Source organism: Macaca nemestrina, chromosome 1 (assembly GCF_043159975.1).
Source record: "Macaca nemestrina isolate mMacNem1 chromosome 1, mMacNem.hap1, whole genome shotgun sequence".
Taxonomy (NCBI): domain Eukaryota; kingdom Metazoa; phylum Chordata; class Mammalia; order Primates; family Cercopithecidae; genus Macaca; species Macaca nemestrina.
In genome coordinates this window covers 164,957,443-164,974,934 of record NC_092125.1, presented here as the reverse complement: position 1 = coordinate 164,974,934, position 17,492 = coordinate 164,957,443, and the positions used below count along the sequence as shown (strand labels likewise).

Sequence of the window (17,492 nt, the reverse complement as noted above, 5' to 3'; positions counted from 1 at the left end):
CCCAATATCTTTTAGCATTAGAATTTAAGGCTAACATAATTGTGACTAAAATTATAGTTTAGTCATAGAAAGATATTAGCAGGATTCTTTCTTCTTCTTTAAAGAAATATTTATCTAAAAAGATTTTATTCATAGTTCACAGGTTGGGTTTTTAAAAAAATAGAGATAATTTTTAATTTTAAAAAAACTGGATATCTTTCTCTACCTGATGATAATTATATAGATAATAAAATACTTACTGACTAAGTTTTTAAAAAAGTGATTATGGACAAGGAGAGGTGTTTCAATGCTTAAAAATAAAACAAAAACAAAACCTTATCTAATAGAATAAGGTTATAAAGTAATCAGAATTCATCAGCAATAAAGTTTAATTCCATGGTACTGTACTGTTATCTGTCAAACATTCTTACAATTAACAGAAAATATCTCCCAGCGTTTCCATGGTGCTAGAGCATTCCAGTAGAACAGCCAACCCACACAGGGCTGAGGAGCTATAAAATATTAATTCAGTACAAGTATGCATCCGACAATATTAACATTTATTATAGGTTATAGCAATTTTGTCCTAACAAGTGATTCAGTTAAAATGAACACTGCCAAATATTGGAGAACAGGCCACACCTTCCCACTTTCTCAAAAGACAGGTTTTTTTTTTTTTTTAAAAGCTTAAGATAATAAAGACTATTTGCACAATACAGAGCTTTTCACAATCACCATTTATATATCATGAGGGATAAGGAAGGATGAGGGTTGAACACCCACTGGAAATGTAGCTAGGGCAGGCATGCAGGGGGCAGGGTGGGAGATTTTTGGGACACAGCTAAAACAAATTCATTTCCAATAGGACTTACTTGTTCAGGAATCAAAGAACCGATAATTTGAAGTGGAAGAAAGAGGCTCTTTTTTTCCTAACCAATGCCAGAGGAAGAAAATATCTGAAAGGGAAGAAGGGGGCTTGGATCCTGTTTGACCAATCCTAAGAGTGGTTCATCAGGGTGCCAGAAATAACAGCACTCAGACAGGAACCACACTACATGCTGAACAAACTAAAAATCGTCATTTCTATTCCCAGTCAGAGAGATGGCTTCATATAAGGTTTCTGTAAACTAAGCTAGTTCTTTTATGTCAGGATAGGGGTATTCATAACTTGTGAATGAGAAGCTTCTTTCATTAGGTGTATTTCCCCCTAAAACATTCCCTTTATTTGTTAAAAATATTTGCAGTATAAGAGGCTGAGATTAACAGTTAATTATTTTTAGAACTAATGAAAAGTCTAACAAATAACATTTATTACTCACTCTTGTCACTCAAGCTGGAGTGCAGTGGCACCATCTTGGCTCATTGCAACCTCCACTTTGTAGGTTTAAACGAGTCTCCTGCTTCAGCCTCCCAAGTAGCTGGGATTACAGACATGCATCACCACAACCGGCTAATTTTTGTATTTTTAGTAGAAGCAGGGTTTCGTCATGTTGGCCAGGCTGGTATGGAACTCCTGACCTCAGGTGATCTGCCCACTTTGGCCTCCCAGAGTGCTGGGATTATAGGTGTAAGCCACCGCACCTGGCTTCTGTAATGTCTTTACAGTGACTCATTTTGGCATTAGTCATTCCTTTAACTATCATAGCTGGCACTTTTATCTGAAATATTATAGTGAAGAAAGTCTGGTATAGATTCCAGGGAGCTATGTTAACACCAGTGCCTCGTTTGCAAAGTATTTGAGAAATGGAAAGGGATTTCTTGTTCAAGAATATTTAAGCCAATATTTCCTCACCCTCTCATCATTGATTGATTTTTTTACTCTTTCTAGATTTTCAGACACTCATGGCCAGGGTCTGTAGACATTGTCTTTTAACGCATGAAGAAAATATGAGTACCTAAATACATATGTCTTAAATAAGACAATAAACACTTCAAACAACAAAATAAAAACCTTCTTTTTACCTTTAAAATGACTACTCCCAACAGAAAAATGAGCACTGGAATGAAAAAGTAATTCACAATAATTCAATTATGAAAATAATACTATAATTGTTAATAAGACATAACATTTACCAGTTTTTTAATTACTATTTTATTTTATTTTCATGAGAACCCCAAGGAGGGGACTCTACTATTATTATTCTTGTTTTGCAGAGAATTTCTCTAACTTACCTAATATGACACAACTCTATGCAGGGAATCAAAATGCAAATATAGACCATCTGATTTTAGAGCCCAGGCTTTCAGCATTTCCAAACTGATAGATGGAATGAAGGAAGAAAGGGAAGAAAAAGAGAGAAGAGAATAATGGTCTACTCTTTTTACCTATCAACTTGGCAGCTTTTGATTTTATTGTGGTTTTTAAAGATTAATTCTCAATGTTAGTGAAGGCTGGAGGAAACTTGAACTCATTGTATTTGTGGGACTATTAATGAGATCATCTAACTCCCTTGCTAAAGCAGTGGACTCAGGAATGAGCACATGACGCAAATTCATCCAAGGTGAAGCTTAGGCCTTTTGTTTGAGAACTGGGGAAGATGTGTTTTATTCTCTGAACCTCAAGGAGTAAAAGTGTATTTCTAAGAGTTCTTTGCAGCCCATTTTATATCTGTGAGGCTCATATCACTGTAGGCAGAGCAGAAGACCAAAACAAGCAGGTTCTTGGTGGCATTGTTGAGCTACTGGAGAAAACCAATTCTGTGACCTGAATTATTTCTAGGCTGTATTTACGAGATACATTAAAAAAGGCTTTATTTAAGCCATTCCATTGATTGAGTCTTTTTTTTTTGGCAAATGGCAACTGAAGACATCGTGGTTGATATGTACATCAAAAGCCTTAGCATTTTGAATTTGATTTGACTAAGCAATTTCAGCATAAGGATTTTATAATAATGACACAATCAGGAGCAATGTGCAATAATAAAGCTATAAGAATGTAGGACTTTATTCTATAGCATAAAACAGTATGAAGGAAAACATAACCAAATTACTTTGTTTTAAATAGCAAAACATTGGGAAAAAAACTAATTTTCCAACAATAGAGGATTGACTGATAAATTCTGGTACATTACTAGAATAAAATAGTATGGTGACACAATATTATAATGCCACAGGCAGTTTCCTAACACAGAAATATTTACAGCATATTTAAGTGAAAAAGGCAAGTTGAAAACATATACATGACTGGGTGCGGTGGCTCACACTTGTAATGCCAGCACCCCATCTCTACAAAAATAGAAAAAAGAAGCAGGGTATGGTGGTACACGCCTGTAGTCCCAGCTACTTAGGAGGCTGAGGCAGGAGAATTGCTTGAACCCAGGAAGCAGAGGCTACAATGAGCCAAGATCACTCCACTGCACTCTGGTCTGGGTGACAGAGTGAGACTCTGTCTCAAAAAATAATGTTTGCTTTTGTGTATATATGTGAAAGCATATAGATAATATTGAGCTGTTTAAATAAACTATACTATCAAAATATTAAATATATTAAACTAATTTAATTAGATTAAATCAATATTTTATTAAACACATATATATATGCACATACACACGTATTAAAGAAGTATAAAGCTCTTAAAATATTATTTCTGAAAGTGGGATGTTATAGGTAATTTTAGATTTTTATTTGTATTTTTCAATATTTAAGGATATACATTTTTGTCAAATAATAATGAAGGCTATCACTGAATAACTAGAATTTATCTCAACTTGAAGTGCACAATGTTTGAACCCTTAACAAGAGTTTATAATATTTCTATGCATTCCTCTAATGCATGAATACCTAACACCACTTTCAGGGAAGCCCTCAGTGCCTATTGCTTGCACAAGCAGAAAAGTTCTCACTGCCTGGAGATTCAAGGTTGGAGTCAGAGCTGATCTTCTAACCTCTCCCCTGGCTCCTCTGCTCATCTTTAAGCATGTTGTGATTTTTTTTCCCTTTTCCTTGGGACTTAGCTCTACAATTTTATTTATTGTTCCTCCCTCCCCAGTTCTGTCACTTCAGTCACATCTTTAGGGTATTATTTATTTTTATTTCACTCCCATCTTCACCATTTTTCAATTTCATAAGCTTTCTGTAGGCACCTTTATGTCTTTTCCCCTGCTTTACCTAATTATTCTTTTGCTAATTCCTTCATTTATTGTTTTACTTTTTCATTCACTTATTTTTTCACTTATTAAGCTATGTCCCATGCAAAAATTCAACCATCTCTCCATCCATCTATCCATCTCTCCATCCATCCATCCATCCATCCATCCATCCATCCATCCATCCAGGCATTCATCCATCCATCCATCCAGACATTCATCTCTTCCTCCCTTAATACTCTCCAGCATGGGTCAGATGCTGACAGGCACAACAGAACCCATAGAGAGTAAATATATGACATGCCTAATTCTTTCTTACACTATTGACTAGAGGCATCTAAATGAACGGTTGGCATTAAGGAACAAAAAAGAGGGCCCAGTAATTAAGTGAGGGCGGTAGAAGTGAGAACCAAAGATACATTTCTGGTTAGGTTTTTACAGAAAATTTGCCTTTCCCCTTTCCTCTTCAGACAAAATAAGCTTTTTAAGCTTTCATCTTAGCCAAGCGTATCTCTCATTAAGTCCTGCCTTGACTCTCTCAGACACTCAATTCTCTGTTTTCATTCTCACTTAATATTAAGGAAAGAGGGAGGCTGAAGCAGGTGGATTACCTGAGGTAGGGAGTTCGAGACCAGCCTGACCAACATGGAGAAACCCCGTCTCTACTGAAAATACAAAATTAGCTGGGCATGGTGGCACATTCCTGTAATCCCAGCTACTCAGGAGGCTGAGGCAGGAGAATCTCTTGAACCCGGGAGGGGGAGGTTGCAGTGAGCCTAGATGGTGCCATTGCACTCCAGCCTGGGCAACAAGAGCAAAACTCCGTCTCAAAAAAACAAAAACAAAACAAAACAAAACCCCAAAACAAAAAACAGAAAAATAAAAACAAAAACCAAAGAAGCTTGTTTAGACTTTGTGCATAGCCTGTGTATCTACTAGGATGTATATTCCATGAAGGCAGGGATTTTCGTTCATTTAATTAACTTCTGTGTGCTGAACAAATATTGATTGGATGCTGAATAAAAGAATGTTTTGAATTTTGCACTCAGTCCTCCCTTAAATCAGAAATCAAAAGAACAAACTTTGCTTTCATCCCTTTTACTTTTCTCTCCCCTTTTCTTCACTTGAGGTAATTTTGTCTTATGTTGCTGGAGAAAAGGGTTTATTCTACAGCAATGGAGTTAGGATCAACGGTGTGCAGACAGCATATATGTGTGGAATCATCTCACATCATCCATTGCTATACACATTTCAACCATGCAGTTTTCCCTAAATGATACATATTCTCCTCCTATGGTCTGTTGCCTATATTATGATATGTCAATAAATGAAACCAATAAATGTAGCTATAATTTAACTGATTTAAAAAAAAATTCAATTCAATTAAGATGGTTAGTCCTGTAGCTCAGTGCACATACATTTTCACACAGGTCACACCAACTTTTGCTCTTTGGATCAATTACATGAAAGTTGAAGCTACATATAGTGCAGATGGAGCTATATATGGTGCAATTTTGGGCCGTTAGCCATCATTTGCACAGATTTATAAATGAGTATTTGTGTTTATTTTCAAAAGGGGATTCCTCAGGGAGTTGGAAATCCTTCTTGAGAGGTTTGATAGTTCTTTGTTTACCCAAAGCCCTTTTTCAGAGGGTAGGAAAGTCACTATGGTTGAAGTCAGCACATTCGTTCTCACGTGGGCTAAGGCTGCTTAACTAAAGGTCGGTGCGAATGCTGGTGCTCCTCCAGGGATAAGAAGCAGATTATTTAAAGATTTCATTCCTAGAGCTCTGCTTTTGTGTGGGCTTCCCCTCAACTTGCAATTGTGGACTCTTAGAATTCTTCATGAATACATTCTTAAAGTCATAGTCCCCATCACATTTTTAAAAAATGTGGATTTGTTTTATTATTTTTTAAAAACTAAATATGAATATTTCTCATTACTCGAATAATTCATATGCATGAATAAAATTTATGAAATATAGACGGTCATAAAAAGGAAATTCAACTATCCACAATTCCACTATATGGAGATACCCTTTATATTTTGATATATTTAAGTCTTTTTCAATGACTACACATATGTGTATATTCTTTTTATAAAAATAGAATAATTTAATGTGACCTGAATTCAATCACTTAACATATCTTAAACAGTTTTACTTGTCAGTAATATTTTTTGAAATTTTATATTTTAAGGTTGCATAATATAGCATTGTATTCATGTGTCATAATTTATTTGTTTTTCCATTGCCAGGCATTGATTTTTCAGCTACCCTAAATCATCCTAAAAGATAAATCTTTGTAATGAACTGTATAATTCCTTTGGGATAAATTTCAAGATCTGGTATTTCTGGGACAAATGTGGTACACGTATTTTCAAGGCTTTTATATATATAGTCAAATTTTTCCATACACAGAAATAATTTATTGCTCCACCCACTGTGCCTAACTGTGCATGCTTCTATGTACAGCCTCAGTGCAGCTATTTTTTCCTTCCTTCATTATATGATTTAAAGAGGATTTACCCTACCTTGGTGCCAAGGATGGCCCTGAATGCTTTAAGCCAACCTCCTTTTCTACAATGATTGGTCCAGGCACGAGTATTTAACACAGACCTAATCCAATTGGAAGGTGCCATTTCCCTGAATGTGATGATTAGTTAAGAATTGGTCACATGACCTAAATTTATCCAGTCAGAACGGATGTCAGGCGTGTACTGGTTGAGAAAAGTGATACACTTTTTCCCAATGACATGCTAAGAAACTGACTCCTGGAATTACTGGAGCTGGCCATTTTGCCTCCATAATGGTAGCCACCTTAAGCACAATGCAGATAGATAGAACTGATCTAAAGTATTAGAACTGGAGCTGGATCACTGATTAAATCATGCCTAAAAACAAATCTACTTCTGAATTTGAAAAACTTTAAGAGTCCACTCATCTTTCGTGTAGTTATTTGGAAGTGATTTTCTGTTATTCACAACCAAAAACATTTAAACTAATAAATCTGTGTGCTCTTTTAAATAAAACATTTTTTGCTAAAATACAGGCAAAAAAATAGTTCATTGCTGTTTCAGTTTATAATTATTTAAATGATTTTTAAAATATATTTAATATTGGCCATTTGGTATTCCTTCTTTATGAATAACTTTGGATTCTATAAATATTTTTAAAAATTGTGTCTTCACGTGTTGCTTCTTACAGAATTAAAAGGAAGAAACTTGTAGTCAGATTCATTGGAAAATTTTCCATGTAGGTTACCTATTTTATAATTTTGAATATTATTTTAACATATTCAGAAATATATAGATTTTGTACATTAAATTTATCACTTTGTCTTTCATAGACTTTATCTTGGCTCATATTCTTTGCCATTCTAAAGCCAGAGAGATAGTAATTTATATTTTCCTCTAGTTCTGTATATTTGTGCTTATCTACACTTTTAAATTTTTCTTTAATTTGAAAATTATTTTGGTGCACTGTGTATGATAGGGCTAAACTTTACTTTCTTCCAGATAGTGACAGCAACTAAATATTTGAGGCAAATAATCTTCAAATATAAAAATACCAATACACCATTTGTTGTTTTGTTTTTCTTAAATTTCCTCCCTGGAAAGTAGGAAAAGTTTTTCTTATTGGTTTTTTATTCAAGGTGTGATTTTTAAAAATCCATTTTTTATAAGCAACTTTTATTCTGAATTGTATTTTTGGCCCATGTGGGGGTGTTGGTGCTATGACTAAGATTAGATGTTTCTATGGCTGCAGATTACTTTTTTTTTAAGAGACAGGAACTTGCCTTTATCTTTCAAGTCCTATACAAAAGGCCTAGCAACTGGCTCACTGTATCCTATAAATACATTTTACCAACACTTTGTAGTGGATATTCAAACAGGAAGTGGAGAACCAGGAACTAGAAAAAAATAGTCGTCCTAAATCTGCTGTTCAGAGATTAACACCAACAAAAAGGACCATGGCAGTTCTTTATTTTTTCTTTGAATTGCCATCTTTTATGTCCCAACCACATAGAGATGCGAAAAGAAGTTTTAGGCCTTATGGGGAATTTTCTGATGAAAAGTTTTTAAAGGACTTTGGTACAGAGCCGCTTAATGAAGTGAAAAAGATTTAGGCAGTTTATGAAGGCCTGCAGTGAAAACAAGCACGTCACAACGATTTAAAAGTCGGGGGCATTTTAGCAGATTTATATAAGGGACACAGGGCTGATACTGTCCCATTATTGCAGGATGATCTCATTCTAAGTGGACTGAATGGGATACTGATTCTGTTTTGGATCGGTAGGCCTGTGTGGTGAGTGGACTTGACTGTGTGTTCTTCAGAGTGTAAGGGTCTTTATGGAAATGATGGTTTAATTTAAATGTGAGAAAATAAATAAAAAATAGAAATTGCCAAAAGAGGCCATGGAATGCTGGAAAGCTTTTATACATATTTATAATGTCCTCTAATGCCTACATGGCATGAAGAAATAGAACTAGGAGGAGTGAGTGGACTCTACTCTGTGCTCTTCTGAGTGTAAGGGTCTTTATAGAAATGATGATTTAATTTAACTGTGATAGAATAAGTAGAAATTGTCAAAAGAGGCCGTGGAATGCTGGAAAGCTTTTATACATTTTTATAATGTCCTCTAATGTGTACATGGCATGAAGAAATAAAAATAGGAGAAGTGAGTAGTGGTTACTCCAATTGATTTTTGCTCTTAAGTATCATTTCCATCTATCTTACCTATTCACATATATTACTACTGCTTTACTCTGGACCAGGGATTGGCAAACCTTTTCTGAAAAGGGCCAAATAGTAAATATTTTAGGTTTTGCAGGCCATATGGTCTCTGTTGCAACTCAACTCTGCTGTTATAGTATGACTACAACCATAGACAATACGTTAACAAACTGTTGTGGCTGTGTTCTACTTTATTTGCAAAAACAGGTGGTGGGCCTGGTTAGGCCTGTGAGCTATGGCTTGTGGTCTCCTGACTGAGACCTGTGGCATCTCTCACCAGGGGTTTTGTAATGGTTTCTCTTACTTATGATGAGTTCACTTCATTTCAGTTCCATAATCATTTATTGTTTTAGGGATTCACAATGCAAACATCCTGTCCTTGAAGAAGTCCAGAGGAAACACAGATGTGAAAGCCCACAACATGAAAGGAACGAGGTAGGGTTGCTCTCTTTATTGCTAGCAGGTTGGTTTTCTAGAAGAGATTATTCTTTACCTCTTCTGCTAAAACTCATTTAGTTGTACCTTGTGCCATCATCACAACTTTTTAGTGAGGCAAGTTTGTCTTTCATTATTTGTTGATCTTTCCTATAACTATCTTCCTAGACTCATCTTTTTCACTTTCTACTTTTACACCTTAAGTTCTAACCACCACAAAACACAGTACTAGCTACAGAACAACATACACCATCATGCTCTTTTACACTCTGTGCTTTTGCATATGCTGTCTTGGAATGACCTCCCTTTAGTATTCCCACATCCAACAAAAGGAAGAATTTTCTAACCAGGTTTCTGAGGATCATAATGGACTACCTTGTTGGGTGGAGGAGAGGGAGTTATGGGGAGTTCTTTCTCACTTGAAGGTATTCAAGCAGGGATTGGCTAAATACTTGGCACATTTATCAATGTTGTTAGAGTCTTGCCCTTTAGCAGGCCCTGAAACCAACCCTGGTTGCTACAGGTGTTGACTGATCATGGCACACACCTGTATTCTTTCTCTGAGGATTTTCCTAAGCTGATGGGAGCCACCTTCCCTGGAGATGCCTTTAGCCCTCTCTCTTCTTTCTCCCTTTATCCTTTCTCTTAACTCCAGCTTGCAGCCAATGACTGCCTGATGTGGGGCTGTAACCACGCAGTAACCTTGCTGTTGGAAAGACCAATTCTGTTATAAGTGCCCCCCAGAGGACCAGGGTGTGACTAAAATTCTCCTGAAACCACAGCTATGCCTCATTTCTTCCTCTGTCCTGTCCTGCTTCACACCTTTGCAGGTTTCTTCTGAGAACATTTCTTTAATGAATTACTTATAAAGGAATCTTAGAAGAGCCGTAAGATTAAATGACTTTTAAGATTTCATATTCATCTACATGATTCTGAGTATGAAAAGAAGACATTGCATGGTTGAGTTAAAAATATGAATTTTGAAATCAAACAGAATGGGCTTCAATCCTATCTGTATTACTTAGTGGGTCACTTAGGTAATTTTAACAGTCTCTAATTCTCAATGTTCTCATCTATAATATTGGGAAAATAACAGTATCCACCTCGAAGAGTTGTGAGGATTAAAAGAAATAATGCATATAAGTTTAGCAGTGTCTGGCCATAAAATATATTCAATAACATTTAATACTTTTATGATCATCATCATCATTACTATATTTTTCCAAACAGAAAATACAAAGGTGATTTTTTAAATTCCATTTAATGCAATAAGAAAATTGTCTGGGTAAAGTAACAGGAACAGTGAAAAATGCACATGTTTGCATTTTATGGTGTTTGATGAATATATTTGGTTTCCCCACTGAGGACAGTCTTGTCTATGTACTTTTAGCCAAGTTCATAGCATATATTTATTAAATATTTATTTCTAAATATAAAGACATATTGGATTAAAAAGGGATTTAAATTCTTGAATAGTCAGCAAACTACAAACAAAAGATTAAACATAATTGAATTTAAGAAGGGAAAACAAATCCATGATTTGTATAAAAAGTGGTACATTCTAATATGTCTAGTCTTGTTATGCCACACATATGTGACCCATGCATTACATACTTTGCCATGGTCTAGAAATTACAGTCCTTTTCAATGCCCAAATAAGTCTGATTCTCAAATACACTTGAAATAGAAAGTACTGCCATTTTACCAGGTTCCCAACTCTTATCATGTCCTAAAATTCTTGACTAACATGTTCACTTCACATATTCCACAAAACTGTCTGGATGTAATTTGCTATTTCACCCAGCTTTCTGACTGTGGGCCTTTGCTCCAATGTTCTGCAAGTTACTTACTGGGGTCTTGGGAGTGGTTCTTCCTGTGCTGCTACTCTCCTCTAAACTACTTTGCTAAAAGTGGGGACACAATTTCATTCCTTAATTTCCCACAGCATAATTGAGCCTGAGCTGCTGTGTCCATCTCAGGTTACTGAAGATTTATGGATGGACAAAGAGGAATGAACAGTTAGGGCAGATTACATTTTCCTAAGATGGCCACACCATCCTAAATGTTCTTCATGTGATGGGTGATTCTATTAGTTTTTTATTGCTGAATACCAATTTACTAAAAATTTAGTGGTTTCAATAATACCTATTTATTATCTCTCGCAGTCTCTGTTGATCAGAGTCCAGGCATGGCTTAGCTGGGTTTTCTGCTTCAGGATCTCACCAGGCAGTAATCAAGGCATTGCCTGGACTACATTCTCATTTGGAGGTTCTGGCTGGAAAGAAGTCACTTCCAAGCTTGCTCAGGTTTTTCCCTCTGTAACTTGCAACTCTAGGCCTGAGACTGTCAGTTCCTAAAGGCCACCTAGTTACTTGACATATGAACCTATCTATAGGCGATTTCCATCAAAGCAACTTGTTTCTTCAAGGCCAGGAGAACTTTGCTTGCCCGTCTGTCAAGATGAGTCTTATATGGCATAATAGCATCCTGGTAGTGACATCACATCATCTTTGCTATATAACATACAAGTCTGCTCAGGCTGTCATAACAAAATACCATAGATAGAGTGACTTTATGACAAAAATTTATTTTCTCACAGTTCTAGAGGCCAGAAGTCCAAGATCAGGGTGCCACTATGGTTGGTTTCCGGTAAGGGCTCTCTTCCTGACTTGCAGACTGCTATGTTTTTGCAGTATTATCACTCGTTGGAGAGAGAAATAGAGAAAGAAATAGAGATTTCCAGTGTTTGTTCTTATACGTACACTAATCTCATCATGAGTCTCCAACCTCATGATCTAATCATCCCCAATGGACCCGACTTCAAATACCATCACATTAGGGGTTAGAGTTTCAACATATGAATTTTGAGTGAACAAAAAGATTCATTCCATAAAACATAGCCCAATTAAGGTCACAGCATAACACCACATTTATCTCATAACATAATCTAATCAAGGTTTTTGTCATACTTTGCAGTTTAGAGGCAAGTCTTCAGTTCTACTTTCAAGGAGAATGAACTACATAAGTGTGTCTCTCGTTGGAGTCACCTTAAAGTGTGTTTGCTGTAGTAATGTTGACACACTCTTCCATCAAGAGGTGGGGACCAGTATGTTTCTTTCTATTGAATGAGTCCTTCTTTTTGACTTGCTTCTATTATGTAGGATGCAGTGGAAATGATGCTTTGTGACTTCTGAAGTTAGGTCAAAGGACGTGGTATAATCCTTTCCTTCCCTCGTCTCAAACTCTTTCTTTCATTCTTTATCTGTTTCAGGACATACATCCTTGGAATCATGAGGTGCTGTGAAAAAAAAGCCTATGACCCTGAAGCCACTATGTTGGAGAGACTTCAGGGAAAGGCCCATTTGGAGAGGAGAGGCCATCAGTCAACAGCAGGCATCAACTACCTGACATAGGAGGGCAGTCTTTAGATAATTGCACTTTGTCATCTTTGAGTCTTCCATCTGAGACCGCAGACATTATAAGGCATAGACAAGCCACCTCTATTGTACCCTGTTGGATTCCTTAATCCATAAAACCTAAAAGCAAAATAAATGGTTGCTTTATATTGTACATGTTTATTAGTGTGAGAGCAATCTGTTGTGTGATCATAGTGACTGAAGCAACAATGAAGAAAATAATTTAAAACTAGCTAATCTACTATACACAATGGTTCCCAGACTCACATACTAAGACTCTCCATAAGAAGTCTTCTAACAGCTGTCTGTCTCCTTAGGGTCTGGCTTTCTACCATGTTGTAGAGACTGCTCTACTGCTCAGTTGGAACATCTTGACGAGATCCTGCCACTTCCTGTTTGAATTCAGGCCCTCAGAAAGGAAAAACAGCATCCTAAAGAAGAAACAAATTCTAGATATTTGAAATATCACTGGCAATGAATACTTAGCCAATGACAGTCCAGGGAAGTGCCTGAGCACCTTAATAATGTACAGCTTTTCATGCCATATGGATTCCTTGCTTATTTTTTACCTAGCCAAACTATGTTTTAAACTGTCTCATCCTAAAGTGAAAATGTGGTCTTCTCTTAGAGATGAGTAGAATCCTTAATATTTAGAGAAATAGAAAAGCTATTGACTGCTTTAAAAATGGCAGTTTTTTTCAGTTTTCAAAAATATGAAGGTCAATGTTCAAACATAAAACCTGATGATTTCTATTCTATTTAAGAAAGTGAATTTGGAAGAGGCCAAGAGACCATTTCACTTTAAGGCAGGTTGCCTTTCTTGCTATCAATCTAAGCATGGGTGACAGGAAGAGATGAGATGTTAAAAGGAGATTTACCCTATTCTATACTAAAGAAAGAAAGAGATGTGAATGGAGCAGTATCCCAAAATTAAGGGGAAGTTGCAGGTTTTGTTGTCATAAAATAAGAAGAATGAAATTCAGCAAACAATCCACATTCTTCAACTAAATTATTCCTGAAGGGCATTCGCTATTTACAGCTTTAAACATCAAATATAGTTTCCTGGGAGATTTCTTCTTTTTTTTTTTTTAGTAATGGATTGTCACCTTGTCATCTGTCTCTCAGACTACTCTTCTTTAGTAGTTTGTGAAACCAGAGAACGTATCACTTAAATTATTTGTCCTTGTGTATCTTATTTTCAAAAGCAGGACTCCAGGGGCAGTTGGGAGATAAAAGAAAAAAAATCTATATATCTTATGTTCTATTAAATCACTGGGTAATTTTTTTTGGTTAACAATAACACCATCTGGTCTGTTAAAAATTGATTTAATAAATATGCTAGGTGACATCAACTGCCCAGACAGATTTGCTCAAGGGACTAATGCCCAGAGTTTGAGAATCTTTGCAGGACTCATTAGTATACATTTGACGGAGGAATGCCCTCTGAATTCTAGGTACCCATAGGGCATTTGCATATCATGGAGCTGAGGGGTTGTCCTCAGAGAATTACAGTCGGATCCTTTTCCTCAATATTTGTTCCCCTCTAGGGTCACTTGTCAGCCTCCTTTGCTTTTGAAGAGGGTGAGTCATTTTTTTTTTTTTCTTGAGACAGGGTCTTGCTTTGTCGCCCAGGCTGAAGTGGAGTGGTGCAATCACGGCTCACTGCAGCCTTGACCTCTGAGGGCTCAAGTGATCCTCCCACCTCAGCCTCTTGAGCAGCTGAAGTCACAAGTGCATGCCACCACTCCTGGCTTATTTATTTTTATTTGTATTCTTATTTTTTGTAGAGACAGGGTCTCTCTATGTTGCCCAGGCTGAGTCATTTGATTAAACATGCAGGTCTCTGCTTTAGAGAGACCTCTGCATTTTTTTGTTTGGAAAACTACCATCCTGAAGATTGTCGATTCTATCATTTATCCAAAAAAAAAAAAAAAAAATGAGATTCTGACCAGTCCAAACACAGAAGTCCTTGCAGTAAGAGTGGGGTTGTGACTTGCATCACAATAAAAATAGCATTCAATATACTTGCTGCAGATAATTTCTAGCAAATAATTTGTACTTTATAATCCTATTTTCATTTTATCAGTTCGTCTGTGAATTTTACCAACAGCATTTTAATCCTTTCTGCTTTCTAAAGGACTAGAGTTTTGACCAATCTGAAGATCTTTGAGGGAAAGGTTCAAGAGTTTTGCTAATACAGAGCTGTTTCAACATGTTAGCCAGGATTAATCAGCCCTTCACAGGAAATTTTTTCTTATTAAAGAGGAAACCTCACCTGTTTGGGTCACTTACCTTGCAAACAAACTTTCTTTTTAATAGGAGAAAAGCCTGGTGTAATTCCAGGATTTCATTTTCCCTGCTTTCTTTCTTTCCATGTGCTTATTTTTTTGCTCAAGTTTCAATATGCTACCCACAGTCATGTCTTCATTTATGCCTTTTCTAATTTCTCCAGAGGATTAGAGGTTTCCTCTTAAGTTTCACATGTTTCCGTATGAGGAACCAATCTCTATTATAATGCTTAACACAATGTATTACAATTATCTTTTATGTGTTTTTTTAAAAATAAACGTGAACCTAAATATTGAGGACTATGTATCTTTTTTTCACATTTCTATGCTTTTAGCATAATAGTACACGTTTTCTGAATGTTTCTTACATGAAAAATATTCCTTTGGTGCAAAAGACTCTAGCAGATTGTTTGCTTCCTAACACAGAAGTTTTCTTCTTTACAGTGAATTTCCATGCCCAAGTGTGATTCCTTTTCATTTTGTTTCAGTGTGGTTTGAATTTTTCTGTGTGCATTGTCATTTTCTTATTCAAATATAATTAACTGGCAGCACAGTTAACACTAATAACAAAATGAGTAATTAGTGTGATGTTTGCTAATGATGTTCAGTTTTACTGCCACCCTGCCTTTATTTTTGTTACTAATGGACCTTGTACTTGTCATGATTCTCTACTATAAACTCTATCAAGAGAAGGATACCAGAAGAGCAGGCATACACGCCTGTACTTTTTACTCAGAGGGAAGGACACACATCTCTATCTAGAAGATATCTAAGGTTGCACATAGTCTTTTAGTGTTCTGTACTCCATTGTATTCTCATCAATATTGTAGACATAAAGTGTGTTCTCATCAAGAAATAATGCAGCAATGGTCTTATGTAGCAATTAAGCATCTCATTAAATTCTGCAGACAACTCTTCACAATCAGATGTTTGAAAGAATTTAGGTCTATGTAAAAGATGTCAGGCACTTTTTACCTCTTATTTTTTTCTCTGTTGCTTCAAATATAGATCTCAAATACAAAGTAATGCACTTTTTAAAAAAGGGTTAATGAGATTTAGGGCAAATCTATCACTAAATTGTGCTCTTTATGTTTGTATATGAAATGGATACTGTTTCCTTAAGAACCAACTTTTATTTTTATTTTGGTTTAAGTTGTAAAAGGACTTCCCTCCACAAAATTCCTTTTGTTGGGTTTTATATTCCATATCATAGGAATTTTTATAGCATTTATTGTGTTATGAACATGATTGTTTAAATTTTGTTGAAGATTACTTACATATATATAGAAATCTATTTTCCACAGCTAGAATGAACTTCTTTTGAGAAGAGGGATATAGCTTACATTTTTTCATAAAATATAAAAATATTTTATTATATTTATATTCTCAGCAGTGTTTATCACAATGCCTGCCCAAGGAGAATGTTCAATAAATACTTACTGATTGATTTACTAACTTTACCTTCCAAGTGGTGTTTCAAGTCATAAGTGCTATTTTAAACTTATACTTTTTTTTTTTTTAATAAATACCATTTAGGATTTTTTTTTGCTGTGAGACCACATAGTGTAATGGTTCAGAGCACAGTCTTTAGAGTCAGGTTACTTGGGTTTGAATCCTAATCCTACTATGTTTTGAAGCAATTATTTACCTCTCAGTTCTTGAGTTTTCTCATCTAGATAGAACTTACCCATGGAATTATGAGAATTAAACGAGCTAAAATATATGCAATATATCCACAAAAAGAGTTTGAGATGTATATATATATGTGTATGTGTGTGTATATGTATACACATATATATGTATGTATACAAAAAGGATTCTGTAACTCCGCAAGTTTCTGGAACAATAGTGTTGAAAGGAATTTTTGAAACCAGAATGAAAAGAAATAAGAACAGGGTCAGAAGGCATGGTTTGAGCTCAGTTGTGAGACTTCTGAAGTGACTTCATTTATATAACATGCTTATAACTTTGCTACTAACTTCAATGGTGTTTTAAGAGTTCAAATAGAAAAATGATAATTAAGATCACATTGTAAACAGTGAAGCACTGTTGGTATGTTTGTGATCATTATTACCTCCAAATGAGGAACTGAAGTCTATTTCATGGGCTTTGGCAAGTCACATTCTTTCAGTGCCTGTCTCACATCCGTAAAATGTGGATAAAAACAGAACTCAGTTCATAGGACAGCTATAAGGATTAAATGAGTTAACACCTGTAGAAAGTGGAGAAAGTGTTTGTAGATAATATGGGATAATAAGGGTTATCTATTTATTATTTTTATGCTTATCCAATAAACACTTGTGATCCAGTACTAGTCTGTGTATATTTATAATGATTCCTGGGGGTATTGTTGAAAATATTGACCTCTTAGCTAAAGGTTCTGATTGGTAGTTTGGGGATAGATCTAAGAGAGTGAATAAGAAAAACGTCTGTTGGAAAATTTATTAGCTTGGTTTTCCTACGTTGACATACATCTGGCTTTAAACTTCCTTATATCTGCACTGAGATCTATTATGAGTTATGTTAGTTTTCTTGTGTTACATATGCTTTTCC

At 35.6% G+C, this 17,492-nt stretch overlaps 1 long non-coding RNA gene across 1 annotated transcript in view; it reads left to right on the top strand.

The window, feature by feature from the left end:
- LOC105498353 (uncharacterized) overlaps positions 1-13,343 on the top strand; it is a 156,760-nt gene extending 143,417 nt beyond the window's left edge. Inside the window, exons 3-4 of the long non-coding RNA XR_011619951.1 lie at positions 9,154-9,235; positions 12,507-13,343. This is a non-coding gene — a long non-coding RNA (uncharacterized lncRNA). The remainder of the gene's footprint in view (positions 1-9,153; positions 9,236-12,506) is intronic.
- Positions 13,344-17,492: the final 4,149 nt, after the last annotated feature.